We start from the raw sequence: 16,427 nt of genomic DNA, 5'->3' as shown, positions 1-16,427 counted from the left end.
GAAGGGCCCTTTGAGTAAGCGCACTGCCCGTCAGATGGGGCTTTAAGCTGCGGACCCCTTGGTGCCTTTTGTAAAGAATAGGCTAATGCCGATGACGTGTTTCTCTCCACCCTTCATCCTTTCCTGTCCATCCTTAATGTCACCAATGAACTCAGCTGTCAGTCGCCTCCCATAAATACTACTACTGCTTCATCCTTTGGTTGATGAACCTGAGAACCACTTGAGCTGCATGCAAAATCCAACAGGATATATACCGACGAAAAATTGGAAATTCGAGGGAAGAAGCAGTTGTTTGGTATGAAGTAGGGTGGTTTATAATTCAAATGTATTGCTTTTATTGTAGACCAAAGTTGAATTTGGCTCTCAGTCTTGGAGCGCACACTGTATTCATAACAATCAAAAGTGAGCCCTCAGGGCAGGTAGGCTGCTTCCTGCACCACAGGAAACTGGGAGCCATGAATACTATTTAAACTATCTGAGTGCCATGACAGTTTTTTTCCTCTTTGGGAACAAGTAATGGTATCAGTCCCCCTTTTCAGAATCACAATTATGGATTCCTTGCTTTTACTCTAATGCTTTTAGGAAAACTGCGTTTTAATTTCTTCCCCATTCACTGTGATTTAATTAATGCATATTCCTTTAGATTCTCTTATTGTCTCTCCCAAGTATATATAGCATAGTGCTGGAAGAGGGTGCATATTTGTCCTCTGTTTATTTATTCAAACTCCTATTTTTCTTTTTTTTCATTCCTTTTGTGGTGTCTTGGTTCTTGAATAGCTAGAATTGTAATCCATGCTAAGTGTTACCAACAATTTGAGTATGTTGTCTTGTTTGGCATTGTCAAATGTCTTCTCCTAGTCCATGAATGCTTATGAGGGCTTGTTGATGTAGTGCCACTCTGGGGCCTTGTGTTTCAACTAGTTCATTCAACATGACGGGTGGCTGGAGTGAATGGTGAACTAGAAAAATGGACCATGGATGAGGACCTCAATGTTGACCTGGATATGCAATATCATTGCATAATATGCTCGACTGGGATTGGCTTGACCATTTTTCTTTTGTATTGTGTGGCATCTGTTTAAATGTGCATTGATTAGTTTTTCTCTGATTGAGTTAATGTTACTATTTTAACAAGAATGACTACCTTGTTGATATCACCCCTTAGTTGATACAAATAATCGGTGCTTAATGAAAATGATGTCTCATTCCTTTGTACTTCCTGAATCCAAATTTTTGTCACGGCAGGTTGCTTTTAATTTTTCCCTCTGTCCTTTGGTTGTTTGTATATGTTAATCTTATGGGAAAATGGCACTAGACTCTTCATCTTTCTTACTTCTGGTTCTTATTATATTCTAAATAGCCCTCATTGTTCTTTTCATTAGAAAATCCCACTAACCCCTCTCATGTGGAACTTTATTTTCCTAGATTATATTGGCCTATGCTACTTCTTTCCTTATTCTTTCCAACTGCAGCATTCCAGTTGCCCACTATGAAATGGTTGTCTTATCCTTTTGCAATGGATGCAAGCAAGCAAAGGAGTTGACTCTGAACCCAGTAATTTTTTATATATGTATTTGGGGTATGCACACAAAAAAAGCATTTCATACAGTCCATGTATCAGCATAATTATTAATCTGGGTACTTGGTTTATATTGGTAGGGTGCTAACCTTGTAATTGGTTTTTATGTCAGCTGTCTAGTGGTCGCAATGTGTGTGTAGTTTTAAAAAACGCTATTATTATTTTAAAATGTGGACTAGCTGGCTGCTCTTGTAACGTTGATTGCTGGATTTGAAATTTGCTTGATTCATTTTCCAACTTTATGACTGTCAGTTTTTAGTGTAATTTATAAATTTCTTTCATATTAGTCTTCATTTTCTGATCTCCTTGTAGAACTCTTGAGGACAGGCAATGCCTATGCTAACTCACCTCATTTCTCATATGAAGGGGCAAATGCCTGCTTTGCACTTCTCAAGTTTAACTACTGCTGAAAGGCAGCTTTGTTTTAATGTATCAACACATGTATTTGGGGATTTGTTGGCAAAGATCAAAAAATTCCACTGTTGAAATCTCAATGAAGTCTTGGGACTAACTATGCTAGTGTAGAAAACGGAAATATTTTATTTTTGAAAATACATCCGAAAGGTGGGTTGTGATAGCCCAGCGGTAGAGCATTGGACTACTGACCAGAGGGCCCGGGTTCGATTCCCAGGCATGCCTCTCTGGGCACCTGCAGCTTCACCCAAACTATAAGATTTTTCGGGTACCAGATCTTCCTGGGAAACCATAACCGGCACAAGGAAAGGCACTGGCCCCCCAACCCTGATGTGTGAATGTCACACGCCGTCGGGCTTAGTACTGGGTGAACTTACCATTACCTACCAAACCGACCTTCAGGTTGATTACTGTGTTTATGGTTTTTTTACATCAGGAAGTTGATTATGAAGGATTTTTTTTACTAAGTGTATTAAGAGAATTTGACAACTTTGGAACATGAATTTTTACCCTGTGTCATGAATTGGTGTGTGAATTGTTGTATGTACTTTCATGGTGTCATTCATTTTTTGTGTTTGCATATTAGTACTCGGAAAATATATTTTTTTGTGTTGATGCATCCACACATCCAAAGTAATTAACCCAAAGGTTTGTTTTGATAGCTGAAGGTAGAGGTCACCCTGAATTAAATATTAAAGGATATGAAATTCATGCATTCATCCTGTGGCACCGGTCAGGTTCCCATCAAGTCATTAGTCACCCAAAAATGACACGCCGCTTTATTAAAGTATAGTGTGTGCCCAATTTTCATCCAGAGAAATTGTTCATAATCATTGATAAATGAAGGGTTTTTATCTGAAACAGTTTTAAGGTGAATTGGGATCATTTGCACTGGATACATTATAATAAATATATATGAGGTGGTCATCAGGTTTAAAACAGTGTTCATGGTATTCATTGTCAATCCTCATGTAAGTAGTCATGCTAAAAATAAATAATTTTTAAACTATAAAAACTGCTTATCTTTAATAATTTCTCTGTTTCAATATGCAGTGTATCAAGCTGAATTTTGCCTTGACAAAGAAATAACTGGGTTGTTTCAAAATTAAGTATTTCTTGATGTGTTATTTTCAGTCGGAAAAATATGTAGCCATCATTATTATAAAAATATCATATGGAGGAAATGGATTATAATTTATTTCAATGACTGATTAACTTCCAATCTAATATTTAGCCAACCCAGTACTTCGCATTGAGTTCTCTATTCAGATAATGAATTTTCATTTAAAAAATCATAAGATGAGCTAAAAAGATAAATCATAATTATCATCATGGTAATATATATGAATGTGAATTTACTAATTGTACCAGTTCGTTATTGTGATTCAGCCCAGTCATTTTTTTAACGTGCCAAAATTCACATAATAATTAAGACTTGTTTGCCTCTTATTTTAATGGAGAGAGCTGTGCTGACTATATGTTTTGGTAACTTCTCAGGAAAACAGTTTATAAGGGGCACAGCTAGCAGCATTAAGGGCACTGCCTAGGCTGCTAAAATTTTTAATAAAAAACATTTTAATTGGTAATTGGGCCATTTACAATATCAGCTGCTCTACAAACATTTTGGGAGGCATGTTCAAGAAGTGCATCTTTGATTTCTATCAGTGTTCCTAAATGATATTAAGAAGACTAATGTAGCATGCGTGGGGCTGCAAGCTGGGGGTATTAGAGTAAGTTTTCAAAAAGAAAATGAGTTCTGGGGTTATGGATTGTTGGGTAATAAACTCCTAACTGAAAGACTCCAGAAATCAATTGCAAAAGCATTAGAGAATAATGATAGCAAATGAATAGAATTAATTACTAGGGCAAAGAGGTAATAACATTACTGGTTGATGCATTGGCCTTATGTATTCTTCCCTGGTATCTTTAACTCATTGCTCTAAGACGTAAAATATTTTATCTATATGTGACACGCACACAGATATATAGATATATATATATATATATATATATATATATATACTCATATATACAGAAACAGATATAAGGAAAAGGGATAGGAACACACAAAGGACGAACACAATAGAGGTGATGATGTTGTATGAATTCTAACCCACTGTCTTTTCCTCTTGTGTGTGGTGTATTTCTCCTTTGGTGGGTGAAACAGCCCCCTGACGCCATCTCTTGGCTAAAGAATCGGGGCGCTTGGCGACATATTAGACCCACAGATCTCAGGGTAAATTACGTTTCCTCGATAGCTCAAGTGGTTAAGAGCATCCGCCCGGCAAGTGGAAAGATCCGGTGTTCGAATCCCGGTCAAGGAAATATTTTTACTCTTGTGATCCGTTCGATTCCGCCTTCCCCACCTCTATTGTGTTCGTCCTTTATGTGTGTTCCTATCCCTTTTCCTTATATCTGTTTCTGTATATATGAGTATTTATTCGCCGTTTGGCGGGATTTCGTGTTTGAATGTGTGTATATATATATATATATATATATATATATATATATATATATATATATATATATATATATATATATATATATATGTATATGTCACATTTTCAACAAAAATCTTAGATTCAAAATTACTAAAATTTCATATTTGTTTGCTTTCATGATAATAAATAGAATTTTATATCATTCTGGAAATTATCAATCTGATGAAAAGGCTTCTCCCTCATCATAATCTGGTTGGAAAGATTGGGATCAAATAAATGGATTCTTCTACTGCATTTAGAACGGAGGGTTCATTGCAAAGTACATTATCAACAGTGGGATCGCCTAATAAAGGTATGTGGAATTATGTGACCTTTTCTGAAAATTAGAAGTCCAAATCCACAAAGCACATGCTCATTGTTCTAATTTTCCAAGATAAAACATTCAAGTTTATTAAGGACAAATAATGTGAGGCATCTTTAGTTTCAAGTGGTAGATATACTCTAGCTGTGATATTGATGTTTGTTTGACATATTAAAGCTGTTCAAATCACCAAGACAGAATTAAGTCATCCACATGAGGCCTTCCTCATAATAGGAGGCATCAAAATTACCTTATATTAGGTAAGATAGCTAATAAATCAGGAATAGGATCCGGAGTGTCAGTGAGTGCATTGGAACGATATTAAGTTAAATGTTTGCTTGTTAATTTTGAATTTATATTTATCAATATTTTAGTGCTATGTGGACAACCTAAGTGCATTACTTTGTATGCCATATTGATGTTAGCCATCCATATATGTGTTGTGACACGTTTTATGATGGAAGACAATGAAACACTAGTTGATGCCAGCACAAAGTTGTGCCAGTTGTGTACTATTTCACTCATGTTTTACACCTTTCCCCTTATCCCAACATTTCATCATCTCCTAATATTTTGTCAAACCCATCCCTACTGTGCTTTCAGCAATTTATGTCATTTGAGTACCCAACATCAGATCTACGTACAATTGATAGTCTTCCAAAGAAATGCAAAAGTAATTTTCAAAATTCACATTATTCACATTAATTTCTTTTAATTGCTCATTTAATGCAATCATCCCTGTTGCTAATTTTGTGCATTATCTGAGCCCTTTCTATCTTTTGCATACTATGTAATAAATGTAGTGTTCAAGCTCTTCCCCTTGTAACTCATTGATAAAAGTATTGATTGTCTCACCACACCACCACCATTCTATGAATTCCTGAAATTTCCCTAATTGTGTAAATGACTCCTATTTTGTTTCCAAATGCCATATTTACTTTGGCTAGTTAAAAAGCAAGTAGCCGATGGTAGGTAACCTAGAGCAGGTAACTTGTCAATCAAGTTGACTGCTACACATTTGCATTATACCAGAGGGGAGGCAGGCAACGTACACCGGGTAGCTTGCGAGACAGTTACTAGCCATGAAGGTGCTGGTTACTTAATGCCTGTTGATAAAGCAGGTAAAACTACATCCTGACGGTACCCATCCTGAAAATGGCGGAGAGTGTATAGAGGTCACTCGCGATTATCTCAATGAAGTAATTGGTGACTTCTGCTGCTCATTGTGGCCCAAAGCATGCGAAATTTTGTCGGACGAACTTAATAAGAAAAGACCTTGGGTTCGAGACGAACAAAACGAAGTGGGGGACGGCAGGGAGCAAAGCATAGCACGGACCCTCACTGGATGACCGTCTGGCATTAACTGCCTTCTGTCGCGACAGTAACCTGCTGGACCCGTGTGCGCGAGGCTGGTTCAAGGGCAAATCAAGTGAGATTGGTGGTGGGGAAGCAAGTTGCCTACCCAAGTCTACCTGAATAAGTGGATCTTGCCTTGCCATGCTTACTGCAGCCTGCCCGTGAATTCTTTTAACACGAGGCCAGTAGGTGACGGTCAATTATTCTAGCGTCCCGGTGACTGAAGAAGTACCTATATCCCAACTGACTTCGCATAAATTCGGCTTAATAGATGATTTAATATCAAATTAGCATTTAACTCACACGATATTGTGTAATTCGGATGAATTCAAGAAAAACCGCGAGGATAATGTATCATACAACGGCTCTATATTTGTGAAGTTTTCAGTGTATTCTGAAACAGTGGTGTTTTTTTATAGCCGTTTAATTTTTCTGTTCACACGTTTATTACAGAATGACAAAAAATGATTCCTCTCTGATTTTTTCAGTACTTGAAATCGTTACTTTTTAAAATGGTCGCCCCTAGCGCGCGCGTTTCTCGCAGCACAAAAGGTGATGTGGATGTCTACTTTTTCGTGTTCCCCCCGCTCGCGCTAACTCGTTCTATAGAAGGGGGTTTCTTTTAGCTGCTATCAAGGGAATCGTTATGAGACAGAAAAGATGAGTCGTTGCCCACCAGCTCCCCACTCATTCCCCAATCCAAGCTGTTTTGATACCATTCATTCTAATGGAGCAACTCAATAAGTACTAATGTTGACGTAATTCCTATGTTAGTCCTCCACCTTCTTATTACTGTTTACCCCTACACGCCCTCCGCTATCATTACCTAGACAGTGTAATTCATATACAGTCATCAAATTAAGCCGCCTATCTCTGCCATCTACTCGTACTTATTTGTTATGCAATATTCTCATTTGCTTTATTCATCTAAATCTACACATTACCCCGCAAGGGGATGTTAGGGCGCCAGAAATAATTGCAGAATTATTAGTTTATAAATGCACTTGAATAAATGTTAGCTCATGTAAAACTCTCGTGAACATACATATCTGTGTTAATCGTGCAGTAATTGTTGCGCTTGACGTAATCGTCAAATTCTTGTATTCATATTAATTTTTCAATTTAAATCTTTCGATGGATCGCGGGGTGCCATGTGTGTGAGAAGGTACTGGAGTAGAAGTATAATGGCTGGAGACCTAACGCACTCTGCCGCATGACCTTGCGACGGCTTTCGGGGTATTGTACAGAGAGATTTGTAAATACCAGTTACATTCCGCTTCTACTCACTCCATGGCTGGCGTGCGTCCTAACACTCGCCGCCACGTGTCCTTGGGCCGGGTGTCATGTAGATACGAGTGAAATATATTTGAAAATTGGCCATCCTCATGAGTGGAAATTGTAATTAGTGACTACGTTGCTTGTGAGCCCGCCCTTTTTAATGGGTTTCCTTATTTGTCAATATAGTGTTGTCAGTGGAGTAGTTATTACCAGCATAACATTCGTAATATTTAAAGCGGATGTTGCGCGAGCGGTGTCCGGTCTCCCCATTCCACGTGCCCTTTCGGTGGATCGAAAGGAGAAGAATGGAAGTAGAATAACTGGTGACCTGACACCCCCTGCCTCATGTCCTTGCGATTGCTAGTGAGGTATTGTGTAAATGAAGATAATGTATAAAATTTGAAAACTTTCTCCAAGTGTGTTCTGTACCTGCGCTGTGATATTCGCACCTTTATCTTTGCATGACGAGTTTTAACTACTCCCGAAGCCCATTAAAGTTTCCTTTATTGAATAATTATTCTTGACGTTTTCGTTAATTATTCTCACGAACCAAGTTTTCATTTCTACTAATTTAGCTTTTTGATCGCTAATGCCCTCGGTTATGTCCACGTTTGTAATATGTCGTCAATATGTATGCCGAGTGTGCTATTATTTTATGTCGGCGGTTTAACTGTTGGGTCTAACGAGAATTTGACCTAAATATTAAGTGGTTTTGGCAGAAATCTTGTTTTTTTGCCTTTTTCTACGCAATAAATGTCCCAATTAATTGTCGTTGGATGAAATTCTCCGGCGGCTTCTAATATACGTACTGTTGCTTTAATTCTGAAGAGTTTGGAAATTTGTCATCGAGTTTTGAGAAAGCATCGCATGTTGGAGTCTGGTGGTCTGCAGAATGAACATACTTGTTAAGAAGCATACATGATTATAATATTTAACACCAAACACTTTCTGTACCGCTGTCGTCGCATTCATGACAAGAACTATTGAGTTTTGAGTTAACTTAGACGAATACTCCTCCTTGTAATGTATTAGGTCTGTTTTTTCTGTAGCTAATGAGAACTTTCAGGAAAACTTAGCTATCTGTGATATCTTCTGCGAACCAATTTTCACTGCCAATTAAGTCGTCTGACTTTGTAATTTCAAATATTTGTTTTGCATCCGACCTTTTATTTTTTTATGCTTCGGCAATTTCATGGGATAATATTTATACTGCCTGGCACTGTCTGTTTGTTAGACGTGGGAATGAAATAGCACTTTTCGAAATAAGTTATTATTTTCTTTACGAAAGCTTTAAGTTCTTAATCTGATTGTTCTTCGGAAATGTTTCAATAGAAGCTTAAGGAAAAAGGGACTTGATTTTGCAGGTCGTACTTATTCCGAAGATAAATCGAAATATTTAATAATCAGAAGATCCCAACGATGCATAAATTACTGAATTGCAGCAATTAAATACGGATGAGGCATTCCAAAATAATAAATTATTCTCGAAGACATACATGCTTTTCAACCCATTCCCTTTGGAGATGGACAAAATCAAAAAAAACCTGATGTTAAGCTATGCCAGAAAACTTCCCAACTGTGATGGCTTGAGGATTCATAAATTGAATTAGTTGTTACCTAAGGTCACAGCAGAATTATTCTGTTCATAGCGAAATTTCTCTGTTGCGGCTGAGATAAAATCGCGGTCAATAACGCCTCTGAACACAATAGGTACTGTGTATAAAGTATGGTAGAGGGGAGTTGTATAATAATTAAGATTTGTTGTGTGGGATAGTTCAGTCCTCTTCAATAAATCACAAAAATTCAATTATATGATTACAAACGTATCCAAATGAATATTTTTGACAGCATTTTATGACACAATGCCGTAGAATATGTGTAATGACTACATTTACACGCAAAAAAATACTCATTCAACGGGACTACTCTATCTTTAAATTGTATATTAGACTCTTTTTGAATAGTCATTGATATACATGTAATTGAGTATTTCATTCTACAGGAGGCAGGACAAACATTGAAAGATCGATCAAAAGCCAGTTTTCGCATAATAATATGTTAATAACTTAAACATAAATAAACCCAATCGATAATTTCTTTTAGTTATTTTTATCATTTATTTCGGGCAGTTGGTGACCATTTGTAACAGTACTCGTATTATCTTCGCAGGGTGTTCCAGTATCGAAAGGCTTTTAAATGAGCATGGAAGTTGATGTAATTTTTTACACTGAATTTTATTTTCAAATAATCTTTTATTAATATGCTTCTATCCTTCAACCATTGGTGCATATATACACTTTCGTTGCCTAACCATTCAAGCAGTGAGCAATTAACACTACAAAGTTAATCACATTATTCCATTCATAATTCTCTGTCGATAGTTGTAAGGATTTCATTTGAAATAGTAAACAGATGTTTCAATCTTTTCCAAAATTAAATTGACAGACTCCTACCAACCAATGACTAAATGCACAAACATTTTAAACTTAGTTTTGTTCGTTATATATGTCCGGTTATATTGGTTTTGATTTCCATTGCTCAATGTAGGGTTCATTATTGCAACACAAATGTTAAAATTGGATGAAATGATCATTTGATTCTAATTAATAACTTAAATGTTGTTGAATCAATGCTGAGAATATATTCCCTGGAAAATGAAAAAAAGCATATGCTGATATAGATACAGACGTAGAACAGAATTTTCTGGAGGCGAGACTTCGAAGTTTTCGTCTGGGTCCGATTAACGCGGTCCCCTTCTCTCGCAAAGTGAGACAATCTTAACGTCGCTTCTCTCTTTGGGAAACGCCCTTCATTTTCTACCCCTCTAACCCAACCGTAGTTCCGCTTCCGTTTATATAAATGTTATTAAGGACTTGCCACCACCTTCTCTAACAACGAAAGGCGGGATCACAAATTACCCACCTAACCCGACCAGGTCAATCACCTGGCAATTGATAGGTACAATGTTTATTCGTCAACCATATAGCTGGAGGCGTATTGGACTCTAGTGGTTATCAACAGAATCTTACTGAAGAGCTATATGGAATGAAATAAATAAAATATGCATCTTACGCATAGGAATAACTAGCTGGACAGATGTATGGACTGATGGCTTGATGGTTCTGCTGGAAATGTCTGGTTGTTCAATATACTGCAAGATTTTTTGGCTTTGAGGGTAGATTTTTTTGTGTGAGGATGGCTACACACACTATTCGGTTGAAAAAGAATTTTTCAAAAGAGTCATAGAGTCATCAGGTAATAACCAATCAGAGCGCGGTGGACGCAATGGTTACACACACACACACATACGGGCAGTTAAGATAGACCTGTACATACACCCACACACCCATGTGTGTGTGTATATATATGTATATATATACGTATAAAAATGCATATATATGTATATATATATATATATATATATATATATATATATATAATTACGTAATTTACCGGTTAAGGTAGGTTTTGGATGGGCAAAACTACTAAAGAGATGTCTTGTTTCTCCAAACAAAATACAGCTCAACTTCCTACTCCACAGCAAACCCCTCTTCATAGTCATTAACATCCTTCCTCCTTTCATTTCGTCCGACATCCCTACCCCATTCCTTCTCCTCCCACGTTCTCCCCTCTTATCAGTCTGCAACATCCCATGGTCGATCAATTCCTCCATTTTTCCTGCCTCCATGTGATTTTTCCCAACAATTCCCTCTCCTCACCTACTATACCTATCACTTCCTCATTTGTTTCCCTTTCTGTCCACTTCGCCTTCTCCATCCTTCTCCACACCCACATTTCTAAAGCCTCCAATCTATGCCTTATCATCCTGCTTCAGAGCTCATTTTCCATACCGCACACAACCACGCTCTATATCAAAGTTTTAACGAGCCTTTTCTTAACATTCTTACTCAATATCCCTGTCAATTCTCTCTTCACTTTCTTTGCCTAATGCAATTATTCTCCTTATATCCCTACTACTTTGACCATTTTGGTCTAAAACACTTCCGTGATACATAAACTGTCCCACCTGCTCCATATCAAAGTTTTAACGAGCCTTTTCTTAACATTCTTACTCAATATCCCTGTCAATTCTATCTTCACTTTCTTTGCCTAATGCAATTATTCTCCTTATATCCCTACTACTTTGACCATTTTGGTCTAAAACACTTCCGTGATACATAAACTGTCCCACCTGCTCTAGTTAAGCCCTCCTATTTTAATGTCAGCTTCGCCTTTTTCTTTCTGGAAAACTGTATAACCTTTGTTTTATTTATACTTGTTCTCATCCCATATCTATCGCACTGAATTTCCAATTCACTCAGCAATGCTTGCAACCCCTTCGCTGACTGACAAACTAGAACTTGGTCATCAGCAAACCCAACTATTTTAACGAATTCCTCGCTAACTTTTTTCCCTATCTCCAGTTCTTCCCATGCATCTTTAATAATTTCCTCCTCATACATGTTGAACAGCACCAGTAACAATGGACAACCGCCTTACTTCTCTTCATAACACTACCCATCTGAACTCTTTGTCTCCCACTTGCATTTGAGTAGTCTGAGACATGTACAAGTTGCGGATTAGCGTCCTGTCCCTCCAATCTATTCCTATTTTCTGCAATATACTCATTAGTTTTTCCCAATTCACTCTATCAAAAGCCTTTTCTAAATCTATGAAACAGCCAAAACGTCCCGATTGAACATCTCTATTCCTCTGTATTAGTGATCTTATTACTGCAATGACATCACGTGTGCCCCTTCACGTCCTGAAACCAAACTGATACTCACCCTAGTTACCATTTTTCCTGCTCTCTATCCTGTTGTTGATGATACTGAGAACAACTTTAGCTACGCGGGATATCAAGCTTACTGTTCTGTAGTCCTCACATGATGTAGCCTTTACCTTTTTCGGAATAGGAACTAACACTGATCTCACAAAGTCTTCCGGCCAGATTCCTTCCTCATAGATACTGCGAATCAGTCCATATAGTTTTCCTCCCACATTTTCCTAAAAATTTCAGTGGTTCCACAGGAATGTTGTCGACCCCCACGGCCTTATTTGGTTTCATTTCCCTTCATGTCCTTTCTATCTCATCGTCGAGTATGCCTGGACCTAAGCTATCCTTGTCTACGTCGTATTCTCTGTCTATGTCTCTCCTTGCTGGCCTAAGTTCTTCACCATTCAGTTCTTCTATGCATTCCTTCCATCTTTCTAGGATTTTATCTGCTGCAACTATTATTCACCCGAATTATCTTCAACTTTCAACACAGATTTTTCCTTCTTACTTGCCGATAGTGTTTTAATCTTTTTGTATAGCGTACCAAATTTACCCTCCCTCTGGCTCGTCCATGAGGACGAGTATCGGGTAAATGTCGCCCCTAGTCATAGGTTAGTATCAAAATCTCGCCCTCTTGTAGCTCTGTTTTTCCCTTCTCCTTCACTTATTCTGGAAAGGTACAATAGTCAGTTAGTAATCCCTTGGCGCTAAAAACATTGAAGATTATCATTGAAGAGCTTGACCCCTGTCTCACCGAAGCATTGACTTCTTTGGACCTGCGGATTAAGCCATTTGGGTGGTTTGTCGGCGAAATTCAATTCAGACTTGAAGATGCTGACTGTTACGTTAGCGAAAGCGTAGTCCTGCCAGATGGAACATTGCAAGTGAAACCCAGAAACCCTGATTTCATCGAATCAATGATCCGTGTATAATTTAAGTTTAATTTGGTAGAATCAAATGTATTAGTTGATCGAAAAATTTAGAAATCCGAATAGTCAACAACATTTGAATACATTTAATTGGAATTTAACTAAGCGAGCACTGCACTTGCATTTTTCGTAGGAATTATATAGCTTCGTTTGGTTACAATATTTAATGGAAGTGGGTTCAAGCTACGACTGAACCGCAGGTTTTAAGCGAAACTTTATACTGACAAGTTTAATATTCGACTCTACCGCAGCAATTTTTCGAATTTTTTGTCTCTGCGGACTCGCCTCTACCGTCTCCTCCAATTTTCGTCGGTTTTCTCGCATTTGTGCAAACCTTTACGTTTCATTTTGATGGTCTTACTTTTGTTAATTGTGTTTTAAAATTTTTAAGAAGATTTTATTGATGAATATTTTTAGGTTTCTTTAGCGTTTTTTTAGCTAGCATATGTTGAGTGGTTCACGAGATATTAAATGCTTGAGATAGTGAGAGTGTGAAATTCGTGCGTGATTTTAAAACGGTCGTCATTTTGGATTTTTAAAAATATTTCTCAATGCTTTTTTTTATCACGCAGTAATATTCCTTACCTTTCCAAAAATTTATTGCTCATTTCTCAAGTCTATGTAGGCGTGGAGCACTGTGGACAAATGTGAGTAACACATAAGTTTACGCCGAGATCACCGGGATGACCCCCTCAATGCCCACCGAAATATAAGAGGTTTTACGTCAAAAATGTAGATAAATAATGCTTGAATTGCTCATGTCTCTTGGTTTCCAAGAATTCTGGAAATAGAAGAATGTCCATCAATCACACTATTGTTTTCGGGGTTCAAATTGGGAGCACAAGCCTGTCCTCTTGTAACGCACATGATGTGTTCCCGTGTCCCTCCCACCCACCTAGTGTCACACGAATGTTATTACTCGTACTTCGTCATCTTCTTAATTGATTGTGCGATTTTTGAAATTGGTCCAGGCGTTTCATATCAAAGTAAACCGTCACAACTAGCAAAATTTCATGTGTTCAAATGAACCCTCTATTTCATAGTTTATGTCCTGTTCGCCAATTCCTTTGTCCCAAAATTTCAAAAACTGCGCGTTAGTCTATATTAAGCATTAATCCCCATTCCTTTACACCAATCCGAGATTGTGTCTAAGTCTCTAGAGAGTAGCTCGCGATCTAGTTGGCTCCTTATTTGTATTACGGTATCTTAAGTGGGATATGCTTCTCTAGGCATACGATAGGAGCTGTTATTGACAATGAGGTCAGTAAACTATAGCTAGATAAATAATGGAAACATACTATTCTGTCTAGAATGAAAAATACATTCCCCTTGCGCGGTCGCTTACAATTGTTCTGATCATAATCGTTCGTAGGAAAAATGACATCTTAAATATATCTGTTTTAGACCTTACCTCTCTAGTCTTGCTATGATCAGCTCTCCTAACGTAGTACGATGGGGCTGATAATACATTTTCAACATCATTGCTAAAGACACCTGCTTCCAATCTATATGCATGATATTTAATCTGTAGTTTACCTTCGAATGATTCCCAACCCAGGTCCTCTCATATTCTAGGTACGATTTTTCAGAACGATTTACGAATCCAGCATCTCTAGGCTACACGCGATCTAATTCTGCAGTCAGTTCAATTTCATGAGAATCCCAATATGCCAAAATCATCGTCTGAGTCGAATACATTTGCCGATGTACATTTTGCCAAATTGATTCTTCGATGCAAATGTGAGCAATTTTACAGTGCATATCTTAGGGCCGAGGTTTGATTTTGAAAAATTAATTTAGCACTTTGAAATTTGTCATAATTTTATACATGACGGCGGTTGACTCCGCTAAATTTACTCTTGCAGCATTTCATTTTATTACTGCCCAACTGTCATTCAGTACCCGTTTAGTCAAATTATGAAAATTATGAGTGACGCTGCGTACCTCTAATTTTCAGGCAAGAGTACAAAGAGAAGACAAGCACTAAGCACTGTGATGACCCATTGATCCCATTGGAACAGCCTCCAATTTTGAGAAAGAATCGTTTACAGCCAGCCCCCTACGGACTTCGTTTTCCTGGCAGTCCTCGTCATGTTTCGCGAGGCTGACATGAGGCAGGGAGATTACGCTGGCATGCCAAAGCAGATGGTGGAGCTCTTTCGTTCATTTGAAAGGGGGAAAGGGGCGTGTCACGCCGTGCCTCCCGAGCTTCGGGTCAAATACTACCAAGGTCAAATTCAAGCGATTGCTCGTTTGGGCTAGTTCCAGGTGTCCGAGGGGCAAGGAAGGGTCATTCGTTGCGTGACATGCCCAGTTTCCTAACGCCTCTGTTGTTTCCTTCTTCGTGAAGCAACCTTCACCCATTTTCATCTTTTACGCTGTACCCTCCTCTTTTTCTTTTAGTAATGGGTTTGTTTTGGTGTCTCCCGCTTCTGGGCTACTCCTCCTCTCTCCCCCCCCCTCCCCACACTCACACACAGCTGTTTCTGTTGTCGTCGGAATGTGGCACAGTCGCGTGTGGGTTTCACTCATTCGTGGATTGTAGCATCGAGCGTAGGGGAATGAGTTTTTCGGTGGTTCGATGTCGCAATCGCCGAATAAGAACGTCACATGTGGCGAGGTTGTTGGCCGTTGAAGACGCCTTGTCTTTTGAGGTCGCTCCTGTGTTCGTAAACTTCTCTTTCGAAACTCACGGAATGGCGTTGTCCCACGTCCTCGTAATGTTCACGGAGGTCACATTTGCGCGTTCGTTAATTAGCGATGGATTTTATTTTGGAAATTTTCACGAATGTGAGGAGAAACTGATTTCTTACACTGGTCCGCCAATTTACTTTTCATTTTATCCATTTTTTTTCGCAGCTTTGAATCTCTAGAGCCATCCGATTTATCAGAGTAGTAAAAAAGTATGAATTCAAAATGCCTTCTAAAAGTTCATTCGGTAAACAGGACGTAAAAGAGAGTTGAAAAGAATGAACACCTGTTTTTAATTAACGCAGCTTTCTTGCTGTTATCACTATTGCGGTAAACCAATATCGCAAGCAGGATTAGCTTCATTTATTCGTAATATATACGTTGTTTACGCATTTTAGCGATATATCATTTTAATTGCTCTTTATGATGATTCTGAAGGAGATAGACATTCCGGGAATAATTAAATGCAGTTATAATCTGACATTATCTGAAAAATAATTCCCTTTTAAAAACTCTCAGATGGTTAGAATAGAAGTTAGAATAGAATTTTTCAAGAACTCCTATTTAATCCTTGACAAATCTGTTTCCTAACCAATCATTT

This window comes from Hetaerina americana, unplaced genomic scaffold, assembly GCF_022747635.1.
Source record: "Hetaerina americana unplaced genomic scaffold, ioHetAmer1.1.p SCAF_2, whole genome shotgun sequence".
Lineage (NCBI taxonomy): Eukaryota > Metazoa > Arthropoda > Insecta > Odonata > Calopterygidae > Hetaerina > Hetaerina americana.
Note: the sequence above shows the minus strand (reverse complement) of the source record.